This window comes from Lygodium microphyllum, chromosome 16 (assembly GCF_053477565.2).
Source record: "Lygodium microphyllum isolate KBCC chromosome 16, Lygodium_microphyllum_v1.1.10, whole genome shotgun sequence".
NCBI classification, from domain to species: Eukaryota; Viridiplantae; Streptophyta; class Polypodiopsida; order Schizaeales; family Lygodiaceae; genus Lygodium; species Lygodium microphyllum.
In genome coordinates this window covers 140,321,415-140,331,968 of record NC_141150.1, presented here as the reverse complement: position 1 = coordinate 140,331,968, position 10,554 = coordinate 140,321,415, and the positions used below count along the sequence as shown (strand labels likewise).

Genomic DNA, 10,554 nt, shown 5'->3' with positions numbered 1-10,554 from the left:
TGGGACGGGCGAAGCGGGATTTTTGGAGAGGCGGTATGACATGCCATGTTGTGGTTAGAAATCGGGGTTTTTTAGGGATGACGTACCATGTTGCAGTATCGGGTTTTTTAGGGTTGATTGAAGCGGGGTTTTTGGGAAGGGAGAGAGGGTATGTGCCATGTCATGGGCGAGTTCATTTTTTGGGATTGCTTGGAGCCGAGTCTTTGGAAAGATGAGGGGAGGTGTGCCATGTTGTGGGAGACAAATGTTTTTTGGGGTTAGGTCAAGCGGGGTTTTTTGAGAGGGGGGACGACATGCTATGTTGTGGTGGGAGAGCGGGGTTTTTTGGGGTCGGATGGAGTGAGGTTTTTGGGAAGGAGAAGGGGAGGGTGTGCCATGTCGTGGGGTTTCGTGGGGTTATTTGGGATTGAGTGGAGCGGGGTTTTTGGAAAGAGAGAGTGTGTGTGTGCCATGTCATGGTGAACTAGGGTTTTCTAGGGTTAGGTAAAGCAAGATTTTTGAGAAACGAGAGTTAGAGGGAGAGAGGGATATATGTGTGTGTATATGATGTCATGGCAGAGTGAAGGTTGGGTGTAGGGGTTGTGCCCTGGTTTTTGAGAAAGGGTGTGTGTGCCATATTCTGGGGGAGTGGGGTTTTCTGGGTTTGGAAAAAGCAAAGTTTTTTGAAGAGGTGGGGGAAGACATGCCATATTGTAGTATGGGAGTGAGGTTTTTTGGGGTTGGGTGGAGTGGGCTTTTTGGGAAGGAGGGGGGTGTGCCATATCATGGCACGGTGTGGGTTTTTTTGGAGTTGTGTGGAGTGGGATTCTTGGAAAGAGGGGAGGATGTGCCATGTCGTCGGAGAGTGGGGTTTTTTTTTGGGTAGAGTGGAGTGGGGTTTTTGAGAAAAGAGTGTTGGAGGAGAGAGGGATGTGTTTGTGTGTGTGCCATGTTGTGGCGAAGTGAAGATTGATTGTAGAGGTTGTGTTGCGGTTTTTGGGAGAGAGGGTGTTTGTGCCATATCGTGGGAGACTGTAGTTTTTTGAGTGGGGTTTTTTTATAAAAGAGAGTTGGGAGAAGAGAGGGATGTGTATGTGATTGTGGGATTTCATGGCGAAGTGGAGGTTGGGTATAGGGATTGTACCATGGTTTTTGGAAGAGAGGGTATGTGTACTATCTCGTGGGGAAGTGCGGTTTTTTGGGGTTGGGCGAAGTGGGGTTTTTTTAGGGGGGACGGGGGGATGACATGCCATGTTGTGGGGGGGTGGGGTCTTTTGAGATTGGATGGAGCGAGGTTCTCCTGAAGAAGGGGGGAGGGGATGTGCCATGTCTATTCCATTAGCAATGATTTATACTAGCAATCTTTGCATAGGCAACTTTTCTTCTAGCAATGTATCAATTGGGACCATTTCCACTAACATTCTTTCCACTAGTGATAATTTCTACTAGCAATCTTTTCATTGGCACCCTTTTGGCTGGCTGTAGAGAAGAATGCAGCTCTCTCCTTCTCTACAATGAAGCGGCTCAATACACATAATTGCAATCGGCATGGCCCTATTCATGGGTGGAAAAAACCTCGGGTTTACCATCATCTCTTGAGTTTGAGCCTTAGTCTGAGTCAAACGGTATTAGGAGCTATTTCATTTCCCTACTAACTCTTAAGACATAAGATGCAGGCCGAAGCCTCATCAAAGATTATATCCCTCGCTTACCTCGATCTTTCATCTCTTCGGATCATTGGATTATGCGGAGACTTTTGCTCCGACTGCACGTATGTCTATGATCCAAATGGTTCTAGCACTTGTAGCTCACCACCCAACCATTGGCCTATTTGTTATATGGATGTGAAGTCTGCCTTTCTCGACAGTATTATAGAAGAGGAGATTTATGTGGATGAACCCCTAGGTTTTTGTATTGTTTGTAAGTCGTGAGGATGATAGCTACCACTTGCAGAAGGTTTTGTATGGCCTGAAGCAAGCACCCCATACTTGGTACCAATTGATCAATCAGTTCTTTCTTCACCATGGTTTCAGAAGGTCACATTTTGATCCAAACCTTTACTTTCAAGTTGTGGATCAGTAGGTGGTTCTACTCATCCTCTATGTGGATGATCTAATCCTCACTAGGCAAGAAGTCATGTGCAAGAGATACAGAGGACTTGTGATCTTCTGAGCAATGAATTTGATATGAGAGATTAAGAATTCTTCACTAATTCTTGGGTCTTGAGGTGTATCAGATACTTGAACGGATTTTCATTTCATAGTCACAAGTAGTGCTGCATTCATGAGATCTTGATAGACTTTGGTTTGGCCACCTGTAGGCCTATTTCTTGCCCCATAGACCTTACTAAATCTTGAGACATAAAATGCAGACCAAAGCCTCATCAAAGATCACATCCTTGGCCTACCTTGATCTTTCATCTCTTCTGATCGTAGAGCCCATAACCTTTCATGGTCCTACTTACCTCCTCCATCTTTCATGTCTTTGGATCGTAGAGCTCATAACCTTACGTGGTCCTACTATAGCCCATGAAGATAAGCTTCCTCACCTTGGAGTGGAGTTTTCTTCGTCTCTTCTACTTGTCCACATGGACAAGAGCATCGCATGCAAATATCTGGGCTACGTTCACATTGGCAGAGGCAGGTCTTGGCCTAGTCAAACTGCATTAAATGCACTTGCCAAGGTTGGTCGACTAGTTTTAGGCATTTTTGCCTATTTATATTGTTAGCAAATATTTGTGTCATGTACGATCATCACCTACCTGTGAGCCTCAATCATAAAGCATCCCAAATGACAAGACAAATTCTGGCTGCAAATGGAAAGAGCAAATAGTGTTCCATTGCACCAAGAGGATTTATTCATGTTGCTCGTATAATTAATCAATATTAATGTGTCATCATTATTAGGATCCAATCAATTAAATTCTCTCCAAATACCTCTTTAGCTAATCAGGGTGAATCCACTCTAGCCTAGTAATGTCATAACTCAAAAGCCCCTTCCAACTGTATAACCACTGCCCATCGCTTATTGATGAAGAAGGCGGCAGGGAGAGAGAGCCAACTCCATATGCTAGCAAAATCCGACTTAAGTAGACATAGCGTTTAGTAGACAAACAACATACACTTAATACAAGTACTAGTTTGGCCTAAATTATGCATATTGGGTCTTCTGTTTGAAAATCTACAAACTCAAATTAATAACTTGAAGGTGAAATTTAAACTCGCAGACTAGCCTCAACTTAATGCTGTTATCAAATTCAACATAGTAGACAAAAGAATCAAGTTCAACACACTAACATTATTCAACCAACTTCGCTGTGCTTAAAGCAGCAAAATCATCATTACCAAATGAAAACAGAACTGTTCTCACAAAACTAAACGTGTATTGCATAGTAGTGTCTTTTACTTGCTGTATAAGCATTGCTGCTAGCAAAATGCCATTGTGGTTACTTCACCAGTTGGCTCATAGCAGAATGCCATTGCCGGGACCTTACCACTTGGGTCACGAAGACCACAAAACACCTCTTGACAAGCCTGCTGCTCACCTCACTGTAACATTCAAGCAGCGGGGGCTTGAATCTTTAAAAGTTCAGAGGACAGCTCAGAGGGTAAACATTACAACCAGCCTACTGCCTAGCATGGTACAACCATGGGCATTCATACAATCATACTTCTATGAAATCTTCTTGCGTGGATGTCTGAAATAATTCCTTGAGACCATCATACTGCAGTTGGAGAGCATCACCCTGTGCCTTTCTCCAGAAAGAGCTCTTTTCTAAGTGCTGCTGCCAGAAATGTATGATCTTTTTAGGCTTCTCCTTTAACGTGTGTAAAACAGAAATTGCCTTGCAATTGAAGATCAAAAAGAGACAACGCACGAGGGAAACCAAGTCATCATTCACAGAGACAGTCACCTGTGAGAACCCATGGCACAATTGGCCCAGAACCTTATCTGATGCTGTAATAACACTGCCAGAGAAGCCAGTGGCCAAACCAGTTTTGGCAGCAAAACCCCAGTCCAAAATGAAGAATCTAATCTTCCCGGTATTGTACAGACTCTCTCCAATCATAATATTTTCTATACGTAAATCTCTGTTCACAATTCCCCTCTCATGGGCACAGCGAATAGTTTCGATTAAATCAGCCAATTCCAAAGTTCCACATTCAAAGAAAGTTTCAACTGAAAAGGATGCACAAATAGGTTTTAGAACTATCATTCTATGGATCTTTTGTTGAATGACAGGTACTCCATCAACCCCCCTCAAGAGTTCAAGATATTGAATATCTTGACTAAGATCAAAAAATAATCGTGGGGCTTTAACTGCAAATCTACTGCCTGATCCTTCAACAAGATAGACATGGCTCATCAAGCCGGAACCCAAGTGCTTCAACACCTTCCAAGAAAATGGCAGATGAAATATATTGAGCGCCATGTTTATACCTAACATAGCAGGTTTAGCATGCAGATAACCACAGATACTTTCTCTGGCATCTGCAATTGTAACACTCTGAGAAATAGTAGGAAAGTCATCTATTTTTAGGTGAAACCATCTTATTTTCGTCAAGTCTGTGATACCAAGGGCAATAGATTGTTTTTCAGGCCCACATTCTCTAAGATGCAGCTCCCCCTCGTTAATCAGCTGACCAATGCACTCCACATTGTCAATATCTGTATGCAACTTGATAATGCCACCTATAGCCAAGGGGGAAGGAGGAAAATCCCTTAGGCTAAGCATAGCTCCATGTTCAGCCATAAGCATGTCAAACTTGCAACCATCATAATGGGCGATTTCTACTAATCTCTTCAAATTGAACTCCTGCACACACTCATCCCATTCATGTCTGTTCCAAATTACTTCTGCCTTTGCAGAGTCTACAGGCATTGGAAGAGTTGCATCACGAGGAGAGCCTACAGCACATTGACCTTTCTCAAAGGTGGTGGAGTTAACATTGACATGTGTCCCTGCACATAAAGAATACTAGGCCTCAGAATGGGAGGAAACATACTTTTGTCATAAACAACACTCGTCTTTTTCAAATTGACGTCTAGCAAACAACCATTATTCCCCATCAGTCCAGTATTCTTTATGTGCAGTATTCCCTACACTCCACATTCCTTAAACCCAGTATTCTTCATGTGCATTATTCCCTACACTCTACATTACTATTAGGACTGAGCTACTTTCCCATAAAAATAAAGAAGCTGTCTCTCAACAAACAAGTAAACAGCCAAACACCATGGATAATCAAAAAGAAAAGAAGCTGTCTCACCTCGTGCTTTGTATGTAACTGATGCAACCCGCGTGATGTCCTTCTCGCTCCATGCCGGGAAGAAATTCCTAAGCGCGACATGAGCGTCTGTAAGATTGTCGATCAGCATGATCGACGGTAACTCGTCCAGCGCCTGTCTCACTTTTTCAAGTACATCCCCATCTGTCGGGTAAGCGACTGCTGCCTTAGTTAGGCACAACTCCATCATAATAATTTTCATAGAGGAAAACTCTATAACAGCAGTGGCGGTGGCAGCATCAGAAGTAGAAGCAGGCGGGTCCATGACAGAAGAGCAGGATACGCAAGAATGAACAGGACAAGCACGGATGAGCAGGAGCAGAATAAGCCGCTTCCTAAAATTTGAGGTAGCCTAGGTTCAAGACTCTTGATAGTCGGGCAGAGCCTCACAACAGGCCCTCTAGATGTGATGGCCATAGACTCACCCTCTGACAGAGCAAACTTAGAGCAGGCATCCTAGGTTGATTTGATGGAGAGAGAGGCCATGACTCCTGCAAGTTGGCGGGCTCGTTCTGACCAGCAAATTTGACCACGAGTTTGTTTTTTGTAAGGTACCACGATGTCCAAGACCCCCTATACGGGTTGTCACCACAATGTGACAACATGGACTTTGTGGGGTTGTTCACTTGCACTTGCATGAAGGATTGTGACAACATGGACTTTGTGGGGTTGTTCACTTGCACTTGCAGTGTGACAACACGTAGTTACAAAGTTAACCACAAGTACTTCAAGGCTTGGTTGCAAGATGGGATAACACACCATGATTTGGGGATCTCGTGCCATGGTGTAAGGGGAGGGGTACCGTGGTGGGGGGAGTGTCGTGTCATTGTCTAATGGCGAGGTCAAGGGAGACGACACAATGCAATGTGGATCACACCGAGGGAAGCATCACATTGCATCATGGGGAGGAGTTGACATGGTGTTGATCACAAGAGGCATGTCATGTCATGCCACAGAAGGTGTGGACAAGAGAACATGGAAGCCCGAGTCTAGAACACGTAGAACCTCCTATACAGAGCTCAATGGATGATGTAGCAACACAGTCAGCACCACAAATAAGCACCAAAGAGATATCATCAACCGTGATTATATCCTTGGAACAAAGATCTAAGAGCCAATCTCCTCGAGTCCCGCTGGTCAAAATTGACTGCCACTTGATCACGTGAGCTATCACCTGTACTCACCTAATCAAAACAGACTACAAAGACTGATGTTTCTTTGCGCAGACGAGCTGGAGATGACCCCAGAGACTTTGAGAAGCGCGCACACCTTAGCCGCAACTCTGATACCAATTTGAAGGGGAGAGAGTGCGCAATGGAAGTGCGAGACAGAAGTGTGAGCAGCAATGTTGAGAGTGAGAGAGAGTGAACGCAGAGATATGTGTACCAGATTGTGATGGTACACAAAGAATAAAGAATGTATTTATATGTTAGGGTACAATAAGGGTGTGTTCACACCCGTATAACTTTATACACAGAGATGAAGGGACTTTACACCCAACATAAACTGATATAACTACTCATAGAGGACCTTCTAAATCCTTGTTTGCGATATGGTTGCTCTGTCGTACTAATTTGGACCACAAGCCAGGGTTACCCTTACAGAGTCTGATCAAGCCAAAGAGTGAGGGCAACAGGCATGAAGATGGGGATTATCATGGCAGGAGGGCCAAGGCCCAGGGACAGGGAGAGTGATAGGCACATGGACAAGGACAGTGATAGACATAGGGACAGTGATAGAGATAGGGACAAGGACACACACAAGCAAAGACAAGGACAAGGACAAGGACAAAGACAAGGATAGAGTTGGAGACAAGGATACTGAATGGAATGATCAGAAACATGACCACCGTGACAGTTATGATAGGGCTGTTGAAGATCATTATAGAAACCTGAGGATCGGGACGGTGAGACAGAATCTGGAAGAATGGAGAGAGAGGAGATTGAGGCTTTAAGGGTGCCCCTCAAGAGGTAGGGCTTTTTGCTATGTACATTTCTAGGGTCATGGATAATGGATGCTTTATACAACTATCTGGCTTTCATGAGCGCAAAGGATTTTCTCCATGTTTCTTAAGTTGCTTTGAGAATGATAGTTGATGCAAGAGATGTGGTCAAATGAGATCAAGAAGTTTGGGTAAAGGTAGTTTCTATAACTGGGGACAAACTTATCTTTCCATGTTGCTTTGAGAATGATAATTGATGCAAGAGATGCGGTCAAATGAGATCAAGAAGTGGGGTAAAAGTTGTTTCTATGACTGGGAACAAACTTAGCTTTTCCATGAGGGATGTAGACTAGAAAATAGGGCAAGATCTCCTTCCCATAAAAAGTAGCAGTTTGAATGAAGAGGCAAATCCTTCTAGTTCCAATAAGCGTCCTTCTACTAGGAAAGGCCTCTCAAGTATAATGATAACGATGGGAGATGATAACGGTTCTTCTTGATGCCTATTAAAAAGGATGAGCTCTCCAAGGAGATGGGAGGCTAAATAGCTCATTGCATCTGGGGTTTTGGATGTGAGGGATTATCCCAACTATGACCCAGATGGTGGCGGCTTGCTTTATCGAGATGAAGGTACTGAAGAGGAACTTGAGATAGAGATGAATGAGAATGAGCCTACATTCTTGAGAGGACAAACTCAATACTCTATTGATGTGTCCCTTGTAAAGATTGTGAAAAATCCAGATGGCTCTTTGCAAAGGGTTGTAATGATTCAGTTTATATGGGCAAAAGAGAGAAGAGAATTTCAAGAACAGAAACAAAGGACTATGCTGGACTCCATCCCCAAAGATTTGAATTGATCTTGGGACGATCCAATGCCAAAGACGGGGGAGAGGCATTTGGCACAGGAGCTTCGTAGTGTTGGCCTTTTTACCTACGATATGCTCATGGATAATGGATGATTTATACAACTATCTGGCTTTCATGAGCACAAAGGGTTTTCTCTATGTTTCTTAAGTTGCTTTGAGAATGATAGTTGATGCAAGAGATGTGGTCAAATGAGATCAAGAAGTTTGGGTAAAGGTTGTTTCTATAACTGGGGACAAACTTATCTTTCCATGTTGCTTTGAGAATGATAATTGATGCAAGAGATGTGGTCAAATGAGATCAAGAAGTTGGGGTAAAGGTTGTTTCTATGACTGGGAACAAACTTAGCTTTTCCATGAGGGATGTAGACTAGAAAATAGGGCAAGATCTCCTTCCCATAAAAAGTAGCAGTTTGGATGAAGAAGCAAATCCTTCTCGTTCCAATAAGCTTCCTTCTACTAGGAAAGGCCTCTCAAGTATAATGATAACGATGGGAGATGATAACGGTTCTTCTCGATGCCTATTAAAAAGGATGAGCTCTCCAAGGAGATGGGAGGCTAAATAGCTCATTACATCTGGGGTTTTGGATGTGAGGGATTATCCCAACTATGACCTAGATGGTGGCGGCTTGCTTTATCAAGATGAAGGTGCTAAAGAGGAACTTGAGATAGAGTTGAATGAGAATGAGCCTGCATTCTTGAGAGGACAAACTCCATACTCTATTGATGTGTCCCTTGTAAAGATTGTGAAAAATCCAGATGGCTCTTTGCAAAGGGTTGTAATGACTCAGTTTGTATGGGCAAAAGAGAGAAGAGAATTTCAAGAACAGCAACAAAGGACTATGCTGGACTCCATCCCCAAAGATTTGAATTGACCTTGGGAGGATCCAATGCCAAAGACGGGGGAGAGGCATTTGGCACAGCAGCTTCGTGGTGTTGGTCTTTCTACCTACGATATGCCTGAGTGAAAGAAGGATGCATTTGGAAAGGCACCCACTTATGGTTAGGAACAGAGACAGAGTCTTCCCATATATAAGTTAAAGGATGATCTTATCAAAGCAGCTCAGGAAAATCAGGTGCTAGTGGTGATTGGGGAAACAGGTCCAGGCAAGACAATTGTATCCTGTGGTTGTTGATCTATGTGCGCCTGAAGGGATAGCAAGAAAGTGGGTAACACCTGACTCCTGCATGAGCCACTGGTACCATTGAGGAATGGTGATCGGTTCATCCTATTGGGAAGGAGATTGAGAAGCCTTAGATACCTCTAATCCACTTCTTTGGGAAAGGGACTCCCCCTCACCAAGGGAAGGTAAATCCCTCTCATCCACAGTAGAAAGCTCCAAAGAGGTGTGCCATGTCATGGGAGAGTGGGTTTTTTTGGGGTTGGGAGGAATGGGGCTTTTGAGAAAAGAGAGTTGGGAGGGGAGAGGGATGTATGTGTGTGTGTGTGCCATGTCATGGCGGAGTCGAGCTTGGGTGTACGGGTTGTGCCGCGGTTTTTGGGAGAGAGGGTGTGTGTGCCATATATTGGGGGAGTGGGGTTTTTTGGGGTTGGGTGAAGCAGGGGGACGACGTGCCATGTTGTGTCAATGAAAGATACATAGTATTTGGAACCTCCCATAGAGGCATTATGAGTTGGCCCCCAAACATCAGAGTGCACTAACTGCAATGGACGTGTACTTTGCCTTACATGCCTGACAAACGGCAAATCGAGACTGCTTACCAAACTGGCAAGCCTCGCATACATGACCAATATCTGAATATTGGAATTTGGGTAAACCTGTGACCAGCTGTTTCTTCTGCATAGTTTGCAGCCTTTGCAAATTGACATGCCCCACTCTCTTGTGCCAGATTTCCAAATCCCTAACAGTGCCAGAACCATGGGCAAACATAGCTGAATTCAGCTCTAGCAAAGAAGCATCAAGAGTAAACATTCTGCCGTGCCTGTGACCACGAGCTATCAACTTGCAGCCATTGCCAAACTCTTCAATAAAGCAACCATGCTTATTGAATCTAACCTGCAAGTTCTGCTCCGTCATCTGACCAACAGACAATAAGTTTTTTGTAATTGAAGGGACATGCAAGACATCATGCAGCTTTTTCTTCCTGCCATCATGAACCACAAGAGGCACTTTGCCTTTATGCTCAATGCTATGCTGCGTGTCATCCCTGTGCATACATAGCCATGCTTTTCAGCCACCATATCTGTGAACCAATCACCGTGAGGGGTCATGTGATTTGACGCCCCTGAGTGAATGTACCACACTGCATCATCAGATGATTTTTCAATAATCTTATCTTTGACATATTGCATGGCAAGCAGTCGATCACCAGAATCATCTACCTGACTGGACGTAGCATAGTGTCCATGCTGTTTACCCTTCTGATTCCCGTGCTTCTTCCAGCAGTCCTTTGCAATATGCCCATACTTGCCGCAGTAATGACAATCCTTGTCTTTGTTTGGATTGTCTGACTGACGCTGCTG

General features: G+C 44.0%; 1 pseudogene; it reads left to right on the top strand.

Annotated features, from left to right (window-relative positions):
- The first annotated feature begins 7,721 nt into the window (after positions 1–7,721).
- The window catches only part of LOC148023506 (putative pre-mRNA-splicing factor ATP-dependent RNA helicase DEAH5 pseudogene), a 75,671-nt pseudogene continuing 72,838 nt past the window's right edge, over positions 7,722–10,554 (top strand).